Source organism: Corvus moneduloides, chromosome 3 (assembly GCF_009650955.1).
Source record: "Corvus moneduloides isolate bCorMon1 chromosome 3, bCorMon1.pri, whole genome shotgun sequence".
NCBI classification, from domain to species: domain Eukaryota; kingdom Metazoa; phylum Chordata; class Aves; order Passeriformes; family Corvidae; genus Corvus; species Corvus moneduloides.
Window position 1 is genome coordinate 5,337,459 of NC_045478.1, and position 24,088 is coordinate 5,361,546.

At 40.1% G+C, this 24,088-nt stretch overlaps 1 protein-coding gene across 4 annotated transcripts in view; it reads right to left on the bottom strand.

Annotated features, from left to right (window-relative positions):
* SUPT3H (SPT3 homolog, SAGA and STAGA complex component) overlaps positions 1-24,088 on the bottom strand; it is a 259,239-nt gene that overhangs the window by 130,680 nt on the left and 104,471 nt on the right. The window lies entirely within an intron of this gene.

Sequence of the window (24,088 nt, forward strand, 5' to 3'; positions counted from 1 at the left end):
GGCTCACTGAAAAGATCATTACATGCATAGCAAAATAAAAAACTGCTACTCCAGTCTTACTTCATTCTAGTGAAAGACAACTTCTGGGCTTTCTAGTATTTCCTCAACATTTTTGAAAATAAAATGTATTCTCTCCTCCTAAGTTGAGTTTTTAAAATACAAAAAACTTGTACAGTAAAATATATTAATTGTAAATTAAGTAGCACAGGCCAACAATGACACTACAGATTCTTACAAAAATAGTGAAAATTTATTTACAAGAAAGACTCAGATCTTTATAGGTGGCGGAATATATCAATTATTTACTTACGAAAGAATTAGTCTACCTTGAAATAAAGTAAAACAATATTTTATCTATAAACAACTAAAGAGCTTTATAGTAGGCTTCTTTTTCTTTATCTAATAATGAAATTATGTCCAGTGTTCTGCAAACAGCATTTGAAATTCTAATAATAAATAAATAATAAATATTTTTTTAAAAAATAAATATCAGCCTAATACGTGTAAGAGAACAACAAGAACTACTCAGGTAAAATGTGAGCATAATCCACTGTACTACACTGGTCATAGCATAAGGAAATTACACTCTGTATTTGTCCCCTATCATTTGTCTCTCTTGTTGGGACTATCAGCATCTTAAAGAGAAAGTTATGTTTTGTAACATGTTGTACATCTCTCAAACGAACACAACTCAGATAATTTTTTGTCTATTATGCAGGGCTGCACATGTACATGGATTAGAATGTCAGGCACTTCCTAGGAGTATAAGCACAGCACAACAATCCATCCAGAGACTATCAAATATCTTATTAACTGCAAATACATGGACATGCTATAAGAAATACATATAAAAATAAAAATATTTAGTACCATAGTACATCGGAATATTAAACAATATTTAAACCATCACAGATTCAAAAAAAGTGCTCGTACAGGATAAAGCTCCAGTATTTTTTTTTTAACAGTAGGGTTTGTAAATAAATGAAAATGACAATTGATAGCTGTTTTTAAATACACAGGGTATATAAAACCAAAGAGAAGAGTTATCACAAACATAATATACTGTTCATTCGTAACTGCTGGTATTTTAATTTTTAAAAGTAATTATTCTTTCTTTTTAAGGCTTTAAGTACAAAATAAAACAACTATTCAAGACAGTAGTAAACACCTGGTTTCCAGCCTCATCATCTTAGACATACGTTTATCATGCTCACAGTTTTACTCAGCACCCCAAATGTACAAATTAAAGGATTTGGGGTTTCTTTTTCAAAGACAAAAAAGTGCAAGAATGAAAACCTGTTTTTGAGGCAGGATGCTGCCTCCACACTGAGCTGCCCACCCTGTCTGTGTTCAGAAATCTCTCTCACAAGTAATTAACAGTTCCCCAAATGGCAGGAGGGGCAGAGGAGTTGCATTCATGATGCAGCACATTGACCCAAGAGGAGACAAATATCAAATCTTTTTGGTCCACTCTGATGCAAAAGAATACCACTCAGGATAAGGGGCAGTGGTTTCAAACTGAAAGAAGATAGATTTAGAACAGGTACTAGGAGGAAATTCTTCCCTGTGAGGGTGGTGAGGCCCTGGTACAGGTTGGCCAGAGAAGCTGTGGCTGTCCTATCCCTGGAAGTGTCCAAGGCCAGACTGGACAGGGCTTTGAACAACCTGGGATAGAGGAAGGTGTCCCTGCCCATGGCAGAGGGTGGAACAAGATGATCTTTAAGGTCCCTTCTAACCCGAACCATCCTGTGATTCTGTGATAGACCAGAGTTGATGCTGAGACATGAAGAAGAGTTAAAGTCAAAGGCACTACTTGATTTTATAGAAAATCGAGTTCCAGATGCACCTACTTTCTTCCTACCTCACTTCCATGCTTTCTACCTTCCAAAGCTATTTCTACCTCAGTTTGCCTTCACTGTTTTCTCATGTAACTTCTGCCAGCTTCTTTCCCACACACAGAAAACTAGATACTGGCATGGTGGTTTCAGAAAAAAAGTAAAAACCACCACACCCACCCACAGACGCTTCCTTTTTCTTTGCAATGGATCTGGGATTTTCAGACACTAAAATAAAAGTAAAGCTTCTATATTCATTAATTGTATTTGTATAGCATTTGATATGTTTCTTGATTCTAACATGCTGCTAGGATAACATTATTTAAGATACCAAACACAGCCTTTTTTTACATCTTTCTGCTACCAGGGGTAATAATTAGAAATGCACAAGCAGCTTATTACTTTAACTCTTTCATTTTTTCCCTCACTTTTGCATTGTACCTCTCCACAAAAGAATAAACACTAAACTAAGAGTCAGATGGCTCAGATTTTCCCAACTTGCAGAATACAGAGTAGTTTAAGAACTAAAAGAAAACACTTTAAAAAAAAGACCCCCAAATTTGATGCCCTTGCTTCTGGGAAGTGAAGCTGAACCTGACGCTTTAATGTAAGTTATGAATTTTAGTTCACATGTGCTTTGCTTTTATGGTTCATGAGAGTCTTTTAAAGAACCTTCCATTCACTACACATATTAATAAGTCTTCCTATGAAATGCATAAAAATTCCATTGAAAATAAAAAAAGAGCTGTTTCTCTACAGGTAAATACTGAAGAGGAAGTATATCAAAATACTACGTTAGCAGGGCATCAAAGCAGTAAAGTATTATGGAAGACAGTCCTGGTAATAGAAGCATCAACCCATTAGACATGTCATACAATAACAAAGCCTTCTTAGAAGATCCTATTTCAAAGGTTTGTCTGTTTTAAGGAAACATTTTTACAAGGCGGGGATCAACTTACCCAGATTTTCACAGGAGGATTAAAATAGTAGCATGGAGAAAGAAAAGACTGCAGCAGCGCTTTTATTGTTTACTTTTAGCTTCTATTTCTAATTTATTTAAGTTCCTGTAATGATGTTTCCAGGCTCTTCAAAAGGGTAAATGTCCAAGCCACTAAGTGCCTACATGAAGTATCATGGTACTATGGGTAAACACACGCTCATACTTGGCACATGCTAAGGTCTGACTGCTGCTCATGGTGCAGGGACTGACATTTGTAAGAACTTTAAAATGGGCAGCTACAGAAATAGATAAAGCACTTTTTGCTATATTTCTGGAGGTTTAAATGCCTGAGAAAGGTACTGGGGCAGGCACGGCACAGGCTTGGTTCAAACACCCCGATGCAGAGCTCTCCAGGTGGCCAGACCACCAGGAGAGCAGACTGTGGAGACAGAAAGCTGCTGCAACCTCCCGTCCTCCACAGCCTCAAAAAGCTGTCCTGGCCAGAAAGGAACTATAACCAGGGTGGCTGGGAGTGCACTGAGCTAGAATAAACAGTTTCCCTCACTGGGGCTTCTACTGAGTTCACACCATAACAAGGCTGCCCCAATGCATTCAGAATTAACCACCTCAAATAAACGTGATGAATCCAGCCTAGGGAAAGTATAAAAGCAGCCAGGTAGTCTGGTGGGAAATGTTTGCTGCTTTTTTTTTTCTCTCTTCTAGAAATCCCTAACAATTCTCCTTTTCTCTTTCTACATAAAGGATGAGCGTGTGCCCAGGTTGGCAAGAAGGCCAATGGCACCTGGCTTGTGTCAGCAAGTGTGGCAGCAGGACCAGGCAGTGACCGTCCCTCTGCGCTGGGCACTGCTGAGGCCACACCTCAAATGCTGTGTCCAGTTCTGGGCCCCTCATGAGAAGAAAGACATTGAGGGGCTGGAGCATGTCCAGAGAAGGGAACGGAGCTGGGGAAGGGTCTGGAGCACAAGTCTGGTGAGGAGCAGCTGAGGAAGGTGGGGGTGCTCAGCCTGGAGAAAAGGAGGCTCAGGGGGGACCTTCTGGCTCTGCACAACTCCCTGACAGGAGGGTGCAGCCAGGTGAGGTCAGGCTCTGCTCCCAGGTAACAAGCGACAGGATGCAAGGAAATGGCCTCAACTTGTTTCAGGGGAGATTTAGACTGGGTGTTAGAAAAATTTTCTTCACAGAAGGGGCTGTCAAGCACTGGAACACGCTGCTCAGGGCAGTGGTGGAGTCACCAGTCCTGGAGAGATTTAAAAGACCTGTGGAAGTGGTTCTGAGTGACACGGTTTGGTGACTGACCTGGCAGTGCTGGGTTAGTGGTTGGACTAACCAACCAAAAGACCTCAATGCTGTTAGAGGTCTTTTCCAAGCTGAATAAATCTATGATTCCATGATCCGAACTGCCATAGGGCAAGCAAATACTTCTGTCCTCAACACAGAAGTATTTATTTGCTCCTGCCTCCAACCAGACTGGGACTGTTGATCACAAGGATCCATGTGCCTGTGATGCCAGAGACACTGACTGGGTGCACACTGTGCATGTGGGAATGTAGCCCACGACCTGGATGGGAGGTTTGAGATCCACGCAACAATCTGGACATGCATCTGGGCTGCATATTAGAGACCAGAGGGTTTGTGAGTTGGCTACTGAAGGGACTAGGAGGTCCACACCAGCTGCTGGGGAGGCTGTGGGGCTTGTTTTTGAGACCCATTTGCTTTATGTGTCTCTGCAGGTGAGGACTGAGCCCTCCAGCACAATGATTGAGCTTGAGACTACTGGGTTTAGCAATGTCCAAAGTGTGGGGGCTCATCACATACAGAACCAGCTGATTCACTGTTACGAATCTAAAACCAGGCAAGGATCCCATAAAATCACAGAGGACAAATCAGCTACTAGATATATTTGGACTGAGCAATATCTGGGCTCACATCTCCTCAGTATTGTTAAGAGCACACAGTAAATTTCTCTTCTTTCAGCTGTTTGGCAGAATTGTACTTGGAATATGCAGCATATTAATTCTCAGAGATGTTAGCATATTATAAGCAAGTGATTTCTGAAATACATGAAATATTGGAAACCTGACGGCCAGGTGGTGACAAAAAAAAAAAAAAAAAAAAACAGTTTTACAGTACTGACCACAAAAATGTCCAGAAAACGTCCAGCAGTTTGAACACCTGAAGAATAAGCACTGCAAATGACTGAAAATCAGTAAAAAGAAGCTTTGGAAAATCAGTAATACAATATGTTGAAGTAATTCACTTTAGTACCAGAGGATGCTTACTCTGAGACAAAGATAAAAATATGGAGATCGGGTCCCTTAGATGACCAAAAATTAGGAGTCTCCTCTGATGAGCACGGGAACGAGCCTGTCATTGCAACAGATATCCCAGAGAAAATTGCATAAGGATAGTACCTTTTTCAAAGTCTCAAAAGCTAAAGATAACTCCTGTCTCTAGGTTTTTTTTTGCCATGGCTGCTGCTGAACAAATTAGGCAGAAGTAGAGACTGAAAGGAAAGAGATGACTTGTGCCAAACCAGAAAATTGATCAGACACGCACAGGAGGACACATTGTACGGAGAGCAGAAGAGGAAAGAACAAAATCCAGGAGGAAGAAACTGTCCTGAGTAAAAGGATGATTTCAATAGGGGAAAGAGAGATAAATAACAAGGTCTCAAAAATCATTTCTATTTTATGTTAAGATACGTTGTATCAGAGAGAGGTGAAGTTGCTGTTTTGTAGACTTCACTTCTTCCTAATACTGTCTGTACACTTACTGAGACATTAATTTAAAAAGTAAATAATCTTGCTTGCTATATTGCCTAAGCTTAAGGAAAAAGGGAACAATCCAAAGCACTGAGTTATGTTAACTAACCAGCATGTTCTACCAGCACTACCTGAAAAAGCACTGGAATTTATATTGCTATTTATATATTTATCTGCTCATCAGTTAACTTCCACCAAGGCCCTTTTAGAAAGAAAAGGTAATCTTGATTCCAATCAGAGTTCATGGCTAATATATTTATCTGCTTGGATTAATGAAATTAAGTATGCAGAGATTTTATATGACATGCTGAGTATGGTCCTTTACCAGGATTTAGTGCAAATCTCAGATGTAGAGCCAAACTTCAAATTGTACCTATGTCAGATTTCTCTTTATAGCTTAGAAAAATTACATTTAAGTTACAACAAAAACAAGCATTAAAAACCTACAACAATATTAATACAGATATTACAAAAATCAGGGTTGTACATCTGCAGCTGCACAGACCAGGCAATTTGTGTATCTACTTTGATATACGGGTAGGTGTGTAGATAATTGGCTATAGTGCATTCAGTTAATTGGGTAACAGTAATTACCTTGCTTTGCGTATGAAGCTGAGTTAATCTGTATTGACTTCAACCACTCTTTCAGCACTACTTCCTCTACCAGGTCTTTTCTGTCTGTCCATTCCTTCTGACAGAGTATTCCCGGATCTCTCTACTGCTTGACAGTGTTACTGATGCCTTCTCTAACTGCTGAAGGGACACCATGCACATCCCTTTCTTAGACCTAAACTTCTCTGGACACTTACACATTTTCATGTCTAAAACCTGAGGAATGTATCTCACTACCCAGATAATGTGAACAGCAGTAACTCCCTTTTTCCTGCTTCTACAAAGACTAGAGACACTACAGGAATTTACTAAAACTAATTACCACCTATTTATTCAGCACGTGGAGACATCCTACTGCCTGATTTAAATACTATAATATTAACTCTACGCATTTGATTACTAAATTTTTGAATCTTTACTAAAAGAAACTCAGCTAAAGGAAGACATGTTTCCCCAAATGTGTATGGCAGTGAGAAGGGCAAGTACAGGAAGGACCTGAAACATCAGATACAAAATCGGGCTTTTTTTCAGTCTAAAATTAAGCTGTGATGATGTCTGCAGATATTGAGAAAGCATAAACAAGAAGAGAAACATTACATAAGACCATTTAATTATTCAAAAGTACATACTGACAAGGAAACGGGTAAAATTTAGAAAAGGAGCATTTAGAACAAATTAGAAGGAAAATATCTGAAAACAAGAGCGAAAACCCTCTGTAACCATCACAGAAGGAAGAGAATCTTCAGTGCAGGAAACACAAAAAACTAAGCTTGGCCAAGAACTGGGGAGGGGTCTTGTGATGTTAAACAAGTACACAAAAGGAAATCATGATTATGTGAATTAAAATAATTTTAAAAGAGATAAAACCCCATCCTATTACAGTATATCACCTGCAACTCTGGAGTCTGAAATAAGCTTCCCTGATGCTTATAATAATTAAAATTCTAAAAACAGGAAGAGACTTCATAATGAATAATTATTTTGACCTTATTGAAAACTTTATAATGCTTTCTTAATGGTTCCCTGCAGATACTTCTCAATCACCAGGGTGGAAAGCATCATCCACTCATCGTTGTTCCCCTGAGTTAAGACCTAAACAAGGCAAGACCTTTGTTAGAGCAACTTTGTTTACCTGAAAATCAAAGTCGTTTGTTTACACCCTGAGTTTTTAAACAGTGAGGTCTGCCAGGGAGCAGGATTAACAATGCCTAACATCCTGCCAAATGAAAAGTCCAATTCTTCTCACAAAAAGACAAGCCCTGCCCTCAGTGATGCCACCATAAATCAAGAAAAACACAAAATCCTCAGGGATAAATTTCAGAGATGCTGAAGTCTCCCAACTCCATGGGAGGTCGTTCTGTTTTGACTCAACAAAGTGTTTTAAGCATGAACGTTCTGAATCATATGCTTAAGTTGATTTTGAATGCTTCAATAACTTGAGGAAACTAAGTCATATCCTAAATTTTCCCTTTAGAAAGGGCAACTTTTGTTAACGTTTCTTTAAATACACTATCAAGTAGGCAGTAAGAAATTTCTAACCAATTTTTTCCTTAATAAATTCATATTCATGCCTGCACAATCACTGTCTTGAAGGCCAGAAGAGAGGAAAAAATAGGAAAAAAGAAGATACCACTATATCACTTCTACTGCATGAATCACAGACCAGCCAAGGTTGGACATGTGGAGATACCCAGTTCAATTCCCCTGCTCAAATTATTTCCTCAGGGCTGCAGCCACTCAAGTTTTGGGCTTCTCCAAGGATGGACACCCCACAACTTCTCTGCAAAAAGTTCCCACCCATTTGGCCACCCTCACAGTAAAAAAGTGTTTTCTTTATTTTTAAGTGGAATTTCCTGTATTGCAATCTGTGCTCAGTGGCTCCTGTCCAGTCACTGGCCACCACCGAAGGAAGGCTGGCTCTGTCTGCTTTACCCCCTCCCATCAGGTACTTACACATATCGATAAGATCTCCCCGATCCTTCTCTTCTCCAGGATGAACTGACCTGGCTCTCACAAGCCTCTCCTGTAGGAGAGATGCTCCAGTCCCTTAAGCATCTCAGTGGCCCCTCACTGGACTTATTCTAGTATTTCCATATCTCTCTTGTACTGGTAAGTCCAGCAGTGGCCCCAGAGATCCAGCTGGGTCTGTCCAGTGCAGAGGGGAAAGATCACATCCCTCACCTGCCTAATGCATCCCAGTGTGCTGCTCTCCAAGAGCACACAGCTGCCACATGTCCACCTTCACTGCTGGTTCCAGCCTGTTCTGGTGCCTGGGGTTATTCGTCCCTTGAGGCACAACTTAGGATTCCCCTTTACAGGGCTTCATGAGGTTCCTGTTGGAACATTTCTCCAGCCTGGTGAGGTCCCTCCAAATGACAGCACAACCATTGGGTCCATCAGCCACTCCTGGTTTTGTATCATCATCAAACTGCTGTGGGTGCACTCGTGTCCCATAACCCAGGTCAGTAATAAAGACATTACACAGTGCTGACCCCAGCATCAACCCCTGGGATCTACAGAGGGACTTCATGCTGCTGGTACCAACCCTGTGAACAGAGCCCTCTGTCCATCCCTTTATCTATTTCATCAGCTTGCACAAGAAGATGTTACAGGAGACAGTGATCAAAGCCTTGCCCAAGTCAAGGCAAACAGCACTCCCTGCTCATCCTTCATACAGTGCACTGTTATTTCATCATAGACAGCTGTCAGGTTGGTCACATACAATTTCCCTTTCATCAATCTGACGACTCCAAATCACTTTCAAATCCTTAACAGGCTCAGAAATGATTTCTAGAATGACTTGCCTAAGGGTCAGGGTGAGGATGACTGGTCTGTCATTTCCCAGATCCTCCTTCTTGTTCATTTTGGGGGCAGAAATGGAATTTTCTTCCTTCCACACCTCAGAAATAAACTTCCTGCCGTTGCCATGACTTCTCTTCAGAAGCAGTATCATACATAAAATCAAAGCAGAATCCTGTATATTATGTCACTGGGAGAGTAAATATGTAAATTAAAGTCTGATTTCAAGCAGAAAGTGTAGTAAGATTACCTATACTTAAACTTTTATGACTACTGTTAAGACATGAAAAATGATTTTTTGAATATAAAAACATAACCTAGAAGATACATTTGAGTAAAAGGTTTTTTAAGTACTTCTTCCTCCCCCATGGTCAATATGCAAAATGTTGTCAATTTTGATGCAAGATGCTATAGAGGTCTACTTTTAACAGACTATTCATAGGTATATATGTTTCAGAGTGAATAAAGATAAATCCCATCCAAACCTAATTTTCTAAGCTTTGCTAAAAGCTCTGCAAAATAATCTTTCTACATATGGTCTTCACTGAACTAACTTGGTTACTCTTTCTAAACTCTGGGATGTACCATATTCATTGACTGAGGAGCAGTGTGATTTTGTAAAATAAATAAATGCTTGAATTTGGACAGTCATGTCGTGTAGGTGCTTTTAAAGGCCCTGTTATTAAAGAAAAACAATAGACTTCACCCTCTGGGGTTTTTTTCTCTTATATTATAGTAAACACTTTCTAACTGCTGAAAATCTGAAGATTTGTCCCAACGCAAAACTGTGGCAAGACCCCTTTTCAGTGCCATTGTGTACTCATCAAAATATACCAAACTCTAACAGTTAAGTGCCTTAAATGTAAATTAATTTTACAAATCCTTTTGACTGGCCAAGGAAAAAGATATAATTTATTCCAGTTGTATAGCATAATATGTTCCATTTGCTCATTCACAAAGGGTTTCAGTTTTTCAGGAAACAAATGAGACAACTGTCTTTCTCGACCATGCAGACTAGACTATGATCAGTCACTTCTGCTCTAGGAAAAAGTTCATCTCAACAAAATACCCAAGCACAACTGGAGTTTAACAAAGCCAAGGGAGATGAATTCTCAGTCTGCTCTCAAGAGGACAAGGCCAAAAAAGTGATGAGGAGAGTAGGAAGTCAAAACATCATTTCACTGTATATATACATTATAAGTGTTAACCAAATGTGGAAACCCCTTGCTATTTTAAATCTAGATTAAAACCACAGGACAATTTAAACTAATCCACAAGATACAAAACATAAATGAGGATGAATGTTTTATGATAATTTTTAGAGAAATAATATTATTCTTTTTTATATTCTCCAAAACATCAAGGCCATTTTTCATTGTTTTAAAAATTCATGTCACAATTTTATGAATGAGATGTGTGGGTGTTGAATGATGATAATTATATCCAATTCTCAAACAACACACTTCCTTATCAGATGGGAACGTGTTTTATAACATCAGTTTTCATATTTTACTACCCTTCCTGAAGTCAGTGCCTGGAGAAGGGAAGCAACTTGTCCACTGTGGTCAGTGTCAGGAAAAGAAAGTTTTCCCCCTGGGCCTCCCATTGCCAGGGGGGTAACAAGTGCTCTACTGACAAATCAGGCTTTGCAAATTAGAGTTATTTTAATAGTAAATTAGCAAATTAAATTTAATTTTAATAGTAAAACAAAATGCTATGAAAAGTCCACCCATGTATGTAGGGAGCCTGTATTTTCAGTATTGCTCTTTGCAGTACTTGTGTGAGAGAGGTGTTGCTGTACTCACTGTAATAGTCGGGAAAAATAGAAGAAGGTGTCAAAAAACATGACCTATCTCAAAAATATGGAAATATTTGATACCAAAAGAGGCTTAAAAAAATCAGCATTTATCATGAACACTGTAAAACACAACTATGAAATTAATACAGTATTCTACATTTACATTTTAAAAATCTATTATATATATTAACAAAACCACTTTAAAATATTTATTACAACTTTTGGATCAACAGTATTCAGAGATCCTAGCTTGGAAATCTGTGCTCTAAATTACAGATAACTTGGGGCAGAGCAGTTCCTGCCTTCTACAGCAACGAAGCACCACAACCCCCCCAGTCACCAAAAATCAAACCCACTGTGAGCCCTTACAGAGGTTCTCTGTGTTACTAGTGAACCTGTGACCAAAAATAGAAACTATTTCCCCATTAGACACAGATAAAATACATCCACTAAGAAGAAAAGATGCACAATAATTAAAATATAGAATAATTCTTTCAAAGAGTTGGATTTAATTTAGGTTTAACTTCAGGAAGTACTGAACAAACCAATACTCTTGTTTTTCTGAGAGTAAAATTCTACCATAAGATATATCAATTTTACTGGATAGGACAATGCTTTAAAAATGTATTTTATTTCAGAAATCAAACTATGTAACCTTCTCCCTAGAGTAAGAAACTGGAAGTTCTCTGATAAAATCTTTTCTGGAAAGTCAGAGCAATTTCATATCAATGGTGTGCTCTTTTTCCTGCTTTCAAATGGATTACTTAGATGTTTTAAAATGTTATAACCCACAATAATCTGTTCCAGGCACCAACGAAAAGGAAGAAAAAAATTACAGAAGTCAAGATGTCGCCTGGAAGCACTTTATGGCAAACATTATAAAGATAACACAGAGCAGAGAAGCTCTGGCTCAATCCATTACAAATACCCCATTCTTCTTAAAATCACAAAAATGTATTTATAGTAAAGAACTCTTACAGGCTTCTTCCTCCGAAGACTTCATTTAAGTACAATTTGGCAGAATTTTTGGAACAAGAAAAGAGGAGTTTTATAAAATATTGATGTTTTACAGTCATCCTAGTCTTGATCGACTTGCTACAAAAACAAAAGCAAGGACTTTGGAAGATGACCACATCCGTGTCTACTAATTACACTTCGGTTTTTTATTTTGTCCAAAATGAGCTGTCTAGCAGCTAGACTGAGCAGACACTAAATCATCACTTAGACAACTAATGTCTCATTAAAAACACAAGTTATTTTTCTCATTTTGTTACTGCCACAACTACATTTTAAAAACAAATACATGTGATATTAAAAAAGAAACAAACAAAACAAAACACAAAAAAAAAGCCCCCAAAAACAAACAAACAAACAAACAAAAACCCCAAACAAAACAAAAAAAAACCCAAACCAAATGGGCATACTGACCAAAGATATTCCTGTATACACAATCCATAGATCAACCTTGTTTTCCCCTATGTCCAAAGGAAAGTGCAGATGGTTTCCCTCTCTGCTTTCACCCCAGCTTCCTCCCATGATTTCAAGAAGGGAACAAACACAGAAGCAATAGGTTGCACTAACCCCCTGTGCACTAAAATTATTAAATAATCACTTCGAGTGCAGGGATGAAGAAAAGGAAATAAGAAACAGCTTTCTTGGGTTTCTCAAAATAAATTGTTTTTCTTTTTTTCATTGAGAAGTGTCTCAGTGGAAAGCAGGAAGGAGAAGATGTCAATATCTGGGCTTTTGAAATATTTTCACGTAAGCAAATTAGGACTGAGGCGAGAGCACTTCACAACCTTCACTAAAAATTTAAAGCTCAAATATATGAAAAGCATTTTGCTTACAAAGTAAAGAAGCAAAATCGAAAGTACCAAATATTAACTGTTTAATAATAATACAAGAACACTAAAAAGAAGTATGTGAAGTTGTAGTCCAAGTTTGACGTGAGTCAAGAATAAAAGACAAAAAAATGGGGACAAGTGGCACTCTTGCAGGGCTCAAAAGAACATCCCAGGGAAGAAATTCACAGTTAATTATTTCACTTTATTGCTGGTAATTCAAAAGGGATTGATGTAAAACACAAGTTGGCATCTATCTAAATTTGCCTTTAAAAAAACAGTCCTTTTCGAGAATTCTCAATTAAAAAGAAGACAAACATGAGCTGTGCTCATTCAGGCAAAACATGAATGACTTGGTATTTATTGACAAGCACTTAGACTTAAATAACTGAAAATCTGGAGAGAATTTACTATTGTATTACAGACTGATTGGATTAATATTAATGAATTATTAACTTAAAAATTTCAGGCTGCTCAAGTAGAAGCAAAATCAGCAATGAAATACAGGCATTTAAAAAGTTGCGGCTTTTTGTTTGGGCCTTTTTTTTTTTTAGTTTTCTTAATACACAGTTCATCCAGCATTATGCCCACTATATGAGTTAAAATAAATAATTATCATGAATACTGTATTTTGCTTTCTTGTCTGTATCTGAAAAACACAATATGAAATGATAACAGGTAAAATCCTAATTTCCTTATTTATCAAAACAGATAAACCAGACAAAATAAATTAAAAAAAAACCCATCCCACAGTCCAAAAGTCATTCCAAATAATACTTTCAATTACTTATTGCACATTTCTATGACTGCAGAAGAAAAAAATTCTTGAAAAGATTAAGTACATGAGCATCCTAAACAAAACCCACAGATGCTGAGTGTCAAGCAGCTTTTAAAAAGAACCAAACTTCCAAAACAAGAATTAATCTCTATGGACAAAAGTGAGGAGTTGACATCCTTAAGGGAATGACATTCAGCACCCCATCTTCCCTCTTCCTCCTTAGGAGCCACGGAAGCAAAGACTGGACTCCAGGAAAGACCAAATTCTCCACAAGAAGCTGTGGTTTCACTGAATCACACTCCACAGAGGCAAAATTAAATGTAATTTTTGGTATCAGAACAATCTGTTACAGGAAAGTAATTAATGTCTCCATTCTGCAGTTATTGAACACTCCTCATCCCCTTCCTTTCAGTTTCAGAGAGGAAAAAGCACGAGCTGCATTCCGGGATACCCCAGGTGCCACAGTGGGGGCAGTCACAATAACACTGAGCTATTCCCTGGTATTTTTCCTCTTTAAAACACCCTGACTTGTGCTTCTATATCCAGGCACAGTCGTTGCTTCTTAGAGCTGCAACTTGGCATCATTCACAGGCCCAGCAATGGTGCTCGTGGCCGGGATCTGTGTGGTCTAGGGAAGCTCTGCTTCTTCGGAAATGTGTGGCATCAAACGGAATTTATTTAGAGCCCAGGTCTCTCGGGCACACTATGTAAGTTTATTGTTTATCCCTTGCCAGGGAAGTCTTCTGAGGTCAAGGTAAAAAGCGGGAGGTGATACTTGATATGAATGTTCCAATGCACGTTATGTGGTCCATGGCTGCAGCGGCCCCACGAGCACTTTGCTGGTGGTCCGTGGAGATCTGGCCAGTGGAAGGCACTGGCTTTCCCTGTTTCCAGCTGCTATATCATATTTGATGTATTTTTAGCCTCACTTAATATTTTCCTAATACTCCTTTTCCATGTAAGCAATTAGTGTGGTTACCAGGGATGGCAGCAGAAGTGATACTCGGCTGCCAGGGGGAGAAGAGGTGGTCCTTCTGCTGGGCACGGGAGGAGAAGCACAATGTCCTTCTTAGGAGGTGGGGGAAACCCACCCAAGAGCCATGGTCTTAACACCTCCATTTCTCCATTCACTGAAATGAACAATTTAATTTCTCTTTTTTCAGAAAATTCTGCTGACACATTTGTTGTTATCACTGAGAAGGAAGGAACAAACCAACAAGTTGTACTTTTTAGCCTTACAAAACAGACATAAACAAGGTATAAATGGGATTTAAAAATATGTGACATTTCTGACCTTGGTTTTTGCAATTCATATATTTCTTTAAAATCTTAGCACCTGGAGGTAAAGTACAAATGGCTGTAAAGTTAACTTGCCAATCTAAAAAGCAGAAAAATGTCTTCCAAAATACATTTGGCCATGACCTAGCAGAATTGTGCTATTTTAGCATTTATTTTTGAAAAAAAAATTGAGAAGTTTCTAGTATTTAAATAAATTTTCCTCTTAGCCTCCACTGTCTTAATTCATATTTACTTACTTTCATCTTGCCTTTGACTAAGCAAAAGAGACTCATCAAATCAGTTGGAGACAATTTAAATAATACTATATAAAAATATTAAATGGTGAACATTTGCTGAACAAAGAAAAGTCTCTTTTTATACTTTTAAGACTTTCATTCTTATTTAATTATCCATGAAACTACACTGACTTCAATTTGCTCGTGAAGGTCCAGCTGAGAGCAGTCAGTCCCTAACCATGCAAGCACGGTTTGTATTACCTTTGAGAAAAAAAAAAAAACCTAAATATTTGAGAAGTTACAAATTAAACTATTCAGCTTCTGAATTCTGCTAACTAACAGTGATGCTCATGAATGGGTGACTCTTATTTAGGAAAACAGTCCCTGGAGACAGGGATTTTATGTATTCAAAGGTGTCCTTGCCTCCCTCTGAAATGCAGTGGGGTTCAGGCTCCTTATGTCTCCCTGCTCCTCCACATAAGGCAGGGGTAATTTTTTACAATTCTCAAGAGCTTTTGCCTGATGCCTGGAAAACAACAAATCCCTTATTGGCTTTAGATGTCTGTAAGATTTCAGTAGAGCAGTCTCTCTGAATCTCTTTCCAAGACTTTGCAACTGAGGGTCTTCCTAAACCTCAGCTTAAGAAGGATTTACGGATACTAAATTTGCTCATCAGTGGCTGACAGAATAGAACACAAAATTGCATAAAACTGGATGGAAAAATCACTTCCATGTACGAGGGTTTTCCTCCCTTCTCTTCCCCAGAAGCTTAATCATCATCTAATGGCTGCTGTTCTTCCATCACTTTGACAGGGAGCAGACCATAATGCTTAAGAATTAAGCAACAAAAATAATAAGGTGGGGTGTTTTTTTCTTTCTTTTCAAAATAACCCCACTGACTTGTATATGTATCTCCTGACTGGTAGGAACTTTTTCTGGCATCTGTCCAGACAGTTAAAGGAAAGTAGGGAGCATAAATGTGTTTTTAGAAGTACATGAACATTTCTGTCTCTATTTTTCCCTCTCCTTACCCATAAAGGCATTATCTACAAAGGTAGGTATGGAATAACACCAGTCTTAAAACCCCAGCCCATTAAGATAGAAGGAAATGCAAACTGCATGGAAAACTGTTTTCAGGGACATACTGTGTGACCATGAGCCTGCTTTGTATGTGCACGAAATTCTCATGAGTTTTCTTAATGAAAAAAAAAAAAATTACTAAAAAAAGATTTGCTGTAAATATCTCACAAGCTATGACAAAGTACCTTATAAAATATAACTATTCAGAAACAGTCTAGTCTCTGGAACTAAAAAACACTGACACTTTCTATTAAAAGGTGCTTAGTCACGGTTCACTAAATATTTACAACGAATCATTTATTCTCTAATTACATTGACTTTACTGTCGTTAGCAAAAGTCAAGAAAACTTCCTGCATGTGTGTGAATGGCTTGTGTATGTAAACCACAGCTCCCAAAGCCTTTTTTTATGGAAGTAGAGAGATCTCCACATTATACAAGTAGGTCCTCCTCTTCTACAGAAAACTATCTGCTTAAACATCAATTGGATGCAAGTATTCAAATTAACTGAAACCAGAAGGCACAAGAGTAAATGAACATCTTATCTTACAGGATGAAAGGGAAAATAAAAAGATGCAGTTCCCCAAGTTCTCCAGCTCCTGATTTATATCAGTAAGTTTTCCATCCAAATCCTGGCATCCTTTTTCTCTAAACCCAGCTAGGGAAATAGAAGCTCAGGCAAGGAGAGGGTGAAGGAAAAGTGCATTATGCAACATTACAGAGCTCATGTTATCACAAAGCAATGTCAAGATTTGAGCTATTGGTATTGCAGACACTTCACCAAATGACAACAGGAGGTTTTCTGCTCCTGTTTGGGAGGGGATGGAATGGGAGACCTGGAGTTTCACTTCTAAGACAATGATTGAGTTGCTGACCAAGCAAGGGAAGCTCAAAAGGCTTTGTAGGGAAATGGGGTGCTTACAAAAATAAACAGGTATCTGCCAAAAATTGCAAGCTTTAACAGTATCAGAAAGCAGACAACCTCCCACACTCTGCACTGACAAAACCATGATTCTTTTATGGGCTTGTCAAAGACAGAACACTATAAAATGCTGTGGTTTATCTTTACAGTTGAGGGTTACAGAGAAATTCTCTAATGGAGTTATGTGAACACCTACATCTGAATGGAGCCTCCATATGAAGGAGTTATTTCTTCTAATCTTCAAACCTTTCCATGGTTTGATATCATAAATTTTTATGGTACTAACAAGGTTACTGTCATCCTCTTGCTGGCATCATTTAGAATCACAGAACCATTTAGGTTGGAACATTTAGTCCAACCATTAACCCAGCACTGCCAAGCCCACCACTAAACCACGTCTCCAAATGCTGCATCTACACATCTTTTAAATCCCCCAGGGATGGTGATTCAATCACTTCCCTGGGCAGTGTGTTTCAATGCTTGACCACCCTTTCTGTGAAAAAACTTTTCCTATTATCCAAGCTAAATCTCCCCTGGCATAACTTGAGGCCAGTTCCTCTTGTCCTATCACTTGTTACCTGGTTGAACAGACTGACCCCCACCTGGCTGCCCCTCCTGTCAGGGGACTGTGGAGAGCAAGAAGGTCCTCCCTGAGCCTTCTTTTCTCCAGGCTGAGTCCCCCCACCTCCCTCAGCTGCTCCTCATCAGACTTGTGCTCCAGACCTTTCCCCAGCTCTGTTGCCCTTCCCTGGACACGCTCCAGCCCCTCAATGTCTGTCTTGTCATGAGGGACCCAAAACTGAACACAGGATTTGAGGTGCAGCCTCAGCAGTGCCCACCGCCATAGGAGTATGGTCACTGCCTTGGTCCTGCTGCCACACTATTGCTGGTGCAGGCCAAGTGCCATTGGCCTTCTTGGCCACCTGGGCACACCTGGGCCATGTTCAGCCACTGTCACCAGCACACCCAGGTCCTTTTCCACCGGGCACTTTCCAGCCACTCTGTCTCAGCCTTTAGTGCTGCAGGAGGTTGTTGTAACCTACGGGCAGGACCCAACACTTGGTTTTGTTGAACCTCATACAATTGGCCTCAGCCCATTGATCCAGCCTGTCTAGATCCTTCTGTAAAGCCTTCTTGCCCTCCAGAAGATCAGCACTCCCACCCAACATGAGTTATCTGCAAACCTGCTGGGGGTGCACTTGATCTCCTTGCCCAGATTATTCATAATATTGAAACTGTTCCCCCAAAACAAAAACAAAAACAAAAAAATCCCCCCCCAAAAAAAACAAACAAACAAAAAAAAACAAAACAAAACAAAAAAAAAAAAAAAAAAAAAAAAAAAAAAAAAAAAAAACAACACAACACTCTGCACCATAAAGTCGTGGCCTTCATAATTACCCTGCCTCTTTTTAGATAACATGGATAAGACAGAAAGACGAGAAATCTTTCCTGAAAATCAGGAACACTTCTAGCTAACACCCTAACCTCCAGCTGGTAGAGAGAAATTTCACAGAAATTTCAACCCATAATCACAGGTGCCAATTTTTGAGCGCTGCTTCATAAAGACTTAGATATATTTGACTACAAAAGTTAAGCAGATGAAGAGCCCACCACTGCTTCTCTCTGTTAAACTATTCCATTGACTATCTCACTGTTAAAAATATGCTTTGATTTCAGTATTAATTTACCTTGCTTCAGTTTCCAATCAGTATCCATCCTACTTGTGGGAGATCTTGTGACTCATCAAGAGGTTCAGTCAATGGAGCCACTGGAATCCTGACAGCGACTCAGTTGACCAGTATGGGTAGGGTCAATATCAGGGTGAAATGATCAGATCTTTAGGCTGCACAAACTCCAAAAGGATTTTAGACCTCTACAGTATGAGAATTGGACACTGATTTCAAACTCTTTTTCTGCTTAAGATTACAGACCTTAACAGTCCATGTTAATGGTGGCCAAGCACCTTCTGACATTCTATTTCAAAAAAAACCCACAGTGTGAGACTAAAAAGAAATTATATATGATTTGGAATCACTCCAGCCACTGTTTTTACAATACCCCCCTATTCCCAAAAGCCAGACAGGAGTATTTAGATTAAAACACAGACAGTTCACACGAGTCCACCCATCAAAAGATCAAGATCTGCTACTACCCCTACCATTACTTTTGAGTCAAAATAAATCTCATGTAATTAGTCTGTTACTTATACTTTAAGCTACTACACTTGACAAAAACTAAGAGCATCTAGTCTTTACTGTCCTTACATGCGATTTTAATTCTGAATTTCGTTGCATAATAAAACAAGCAGGGGCACTTTGCTTGGGAAAACACTATGTAGGAAATACGGTTATACGAGTTCAGATGGCTTTTCACCAACTAAAAAGCCACAAGAGAACTGCTGGTGAGATTGATAAATGTGCAAGCACAATTAATATACAATCACACCCCTGTATTTCTATCACATTCTTATATTCCAATTAATGGAACAGCCACACAAGTAAAGACTGAAAACCCAAAGAAAAGATTGGCATGGACTGTTGTTGCAGTGGGGATACTGCAACACGCATATATCAAACCAGGAGTCCCGTGGAAAGGAAATATATATGGACAGACAGATTCTTGCTAGCTGTTTCAGAGATGTTTATTTCTCCAGCCGCATGGCCGGAGCTCTGCTGAGGAACTGTTCCAGTCACGGGACCAAGGGTCCTTCTGCCCGCGCAGGGAACACAAACCAACCCATGGGAACGAGGCTGAGCAGGGGCAGGGAAGCCCCGTGTCTGTGCCCTCAGGGCCCCTCTCCCAGGGCTACACGGCAGGGGAGGGACCCCAACACCTCACCCGTTTTATTTTAATAAAAGGAGAATGAAAACAACTGGATAAACATAACAAGAACAGTTTCAAAACAAAACAAGCCACCCTCCTGAGTCTTTAAATGCCCAAACAGATTCTCTGGAACATCTTAGGGCTGACAGAAGGGAGACAGAATTCTCTGAGCATGCTTTGTGGGGAAACTGAGGCAGGAGAGGGTTTAACTTCTTCCCTCCCTCTTTTCATCCCCCACTCGGCATTGGAAAGGGATTTTTGGGGAAACAATTGGCAAAAGCATGGTTTTGTGAGGGAAACCATGGATGAAAAAACGGATTGGGAATACACTGGGGGTAATAGGACATAGGGTAAAAGGGAAAGGTGGGATTAGGAAAGGGAAACTGTAGGGGGGGCTTACAATGGAGATATTGTCTAACATGACTACGATTTTTTGCATATATACTGCCTTTTACAGGAACACCATCAGGCCCAGTGACCTGCGATGCTTGTAACCCTTTTCTCCCTAGTACAATATTAAATTCCACCACCTCTCCATCTCCCAAGCTTGGGATGCATTTTTCAGGGTTATTCTTTTTAATAGCAGTTCTATGCACGAATATGTCTTGCTGGTTGTCACACCTTGTTATAAAACCATAATTTTGCTTAACATTATACCATTTTACTATCCCTAAGATCTTAGGTACTATGATCTTTTCCTTTTTCTGAGTGGCTGCTGTTTTCTGTCTCGCTGCGTCTTTGCTCTCTCTTTCAGTCGCTCCCGTGTTGGAATTGTCGGGGCTGCTGGTGCCTGCGCGCTCTTCCCGGGGTCGCGTTCGGGGCTGCGCGGGCCGGGCCGGGCCGCGCCGCTCAGTTCTCCGCGCGTCGCCTCCTCTGGTCGCAGCTTCGCTGCCGATGCCGGGCGCTGCACCCACGTCTCGGCCGGGCCCCCGAGCGACGACCCCCCCGCGCCCGGCTCCAGCGCACGTCTCGGCTGGGCGCGGCTCCGTTCCACCGCCATTGCCGCCCGCCGCCGCCCGCGCGCCGCCCCTCTCGGTCGGGCGTTCACGGGGCTCGCTCCACCACACGCTGCACGCGGCCGTGCGGGCACCGCCGGGTCCCGCCGCGCCTCGCTCCGCCACCGACACTGCGGCTCGCGTGGCTCCGCCCGCGCACGGGAACTGCCTCGCTGCTGCTCGGAGAGCGCTCGGTGCACGTGGCCTGGGCCGCACGGTCCCTGCGCCAGGCTTCCCTTCGCCAGGACACAGCTGACATTGCTCAGCAGTCTCGGTAACTAAATAATATTCACGAAAATATTCTTCCATCGGCATATATTTTGACTCAAATATTAACTGTGTCCAAACGGTTTTCCAAAAGCCCTTGGTAAGAATTAAATCCCAAGAAACATAGAAAAAGTTCTTAAACAACCATGCCAGGAAGTGTTTCAGTTCTTTCTGAGCTTGAATCAAGCTAAAATTTACAAATCGTTGTTCAAGAATCGTTTTAAGTTTAAGATAAATGTCCATATGCGGCTCTGAGAGCCAAGAGTCTTCCCACGGTTCCTCCATAGTTTAGATACGGAATAGCAAAGCAAAACCAAGAAGAGGAATCCAAAGTTTCCAGGGTTTACTCACGCAAATCAGTCGCTTAGGGATCGGGGATCGTTCTGCTCTCAATTCTCCACCATTTGTTGCAGTGGGGATACTGCAACACGCATATATCAAACCAGGAGTCCCGTGGAAAGGAAATATATATGGACAGACAGATTCTTGATAGCTGTTTCAGAGATGTTTATTTCTCCAGCCGCATGGCCGGGGCTCTGCCCAGGAACTGTTCCAGTCACGGGACCAAGGGTCCTTCTGCCCGCGCAGGGAACACAAACCAACCCATGGGAACGAGGCTGAGCAGGGGCAGGGAAGCCCCGTGTTTGTGCCCTCAGGGCCCCTCTGCCAGGGCTACACGGCGGGGGAGGGACCCCAACAGACTGTCATGTTGAATGTGGGGAATCATGAAATTTCAGTTCAATAAAAAAATGTTTTGAATCACCAATTAAAGCTTTCACATATAAACTTAAAAAAGAAAAAAATCATTACAGATTATGCTTGTGGCAAACAATGAAACTGGTTATACTGAGTTTTAGCTGGCATAGCAATAATTCTAAAAAAATTCTTCCTCTACTTCCTATTTCTTCCAAACTCAGTTATCTTATATCTTTAAGTTTGCTTTCCTAAATTGCATCAGCTATTCTAAACATCAAGGGAACCCCTTAAGTCAGTCACTTCAGATACCACTGATCTCAGCGCTTGCACTCTAAGATGGATGAGATTTTACAACTCAAAAAATATACTCAGTTTGAAAATACATCAACTCATGTTAGCAAGAGTATGACCTCCACTGCAACTTCAATCCATGCATATATAAATCAAGACTTATTAAAATATGTATAAACTTTCTGTAGTCATACTTCAGTGTTAGGAGTTTGTATACAACTCAGAAAAACTGGAAAAGTGGCATTAATCTAAATTCGAAAATGCAGAATCACAGAAACCATCATTAAACATTGCCAAAAATATACTTTACAGAAATGAATACAGGGAGGAGAAAAAACCCGTCTCGCTTATTGAAGTTTTGCAGTTACTGTTGTGGCTTCTCATGCTTATCAGAAGCAAGGCAGGCATGAGCTCCAAATATCACACAGACCTTTACAACAGGCAAAATCATATCAGGTTAGATGAGGATACAAAGGGGACTGTTTAGCTCCTCTCCTGACTTGGTTTTCATCCAGCTGGTACACTCCAAAGGCCTTTAATCTCTTAACTACTGTCTCATTAGCATCTCGACAGAGATCCAGGGTGTTTAGAATATCTGGGAGGCTTTCATGTACTACGAGTTGAAAAGCTCAACATGAGAAACCAACAAGCCCTAACAAACTAAGCCTTGGCACAAAGTACTGTATCATTTTGAGTTTATAACATATGAGCACCTTGTTCCCATGCCTGGCACTGCAAAACGTTGTAAAAGAACCATCCCAACTTGTTGACCAAAGCCATAAAGAACAGATATTCAATACAGAGTGAAAATGCCTATAATCACTTCACCAGAGGAAACACACTGACAACCCACAGGCCTGAGCTCTGCTGGAGTACCAGGAAGGAGCGGGCACTGTTATAAAGCTTTGCAGCAAATACAATTCAGGGGAGACGTTAAAAGTTCTTGTAAAATTTCTTTCAAAGTCCTCAGTGAAGAACACACTAAATAAATATGCCCTGAAGACCATTTGTGTGTGCTTGATCTTTACTCAGCATAGGAAGCTCCCCCTGTCCCTTTCAGCCTTCTGAAGACTCCCAAGATTATTCAAAATGTTTGTTTCGCTTTACAACATAACTTTTGCAAAGGGAAACCCACGTGGAGGCACATGTGATCATGTGCAGAATGCTCATTGCTAAAATACATGAGTTGTAACACGGTATTTAGGTAATGGTATCACTGGGGGTGAGACAAGAAGCCTGTGCTGCCCTCTCAGGAAATGCAGGAGAAAATTTGTAGTTTGGGAAAGGAAGTGGGAAATGCCACTGGAAAGCTCTTTGTGTGCCAGCCAGAGCTACAGGCTCTAATCCTGTCACCAAAATACCCCCTTGCACCTGCTGGGACTCAGACGGCAATCAGTCAGCCAGCAGGGCTCACACTGCCTGCACGGATGAAACTTTTCAAAATCAGCTCTCAGGCAATGCAAAACTCATCATCTTCCTTTTTCCTTTTCCATTCATATTTCAACCTTCCTCCCTTTTCACTTTAAACACTGTTCAGAAATTTGACTGTTTTCTTAAGCATCTACTCCACAAATCATGGCATATGGTGAAAAAATCCCATGAACATGGCACTACAAGTGCTCAAAACCTTTTTTGGATCATTAAGAGGTTTACATCCTGAAGAGGACAAAGAGCAGTCTTTTCCTTAATACATTCAACTTCTTTCACTCAAACACTTCAGTAAAGAGTAACCACTGAGGAACAGAGTGATCAGAATAAAACTGCCTTCAAATGTCAAACTGCTGAAATGGCAAGTGACTAGATAGCTACAAAAAAATTTGCCCTATATTATCTTGTATTCTGGAAAAAAAATTACTAAAATTTTAGTAAAAGCTATTTGAAGATGTTGAAGAAGCATATTCCATTTGTAATACAACAGTTACTACTCATTAATTGTTAATGAGAGACTGTTGAGAGACAACTACCTCATATTTGAAAGAAAAAGCACCAAAAACAAGAGGTTCATACCTCTTGTTCATACCTTTTGTCATAAGACAAAATCTGATGAAAGACCTCTAGAAATGCATCAAAACCAAGGCTTTACACTTTCTCTTATAACCTGGCCTAGAAAATTTAC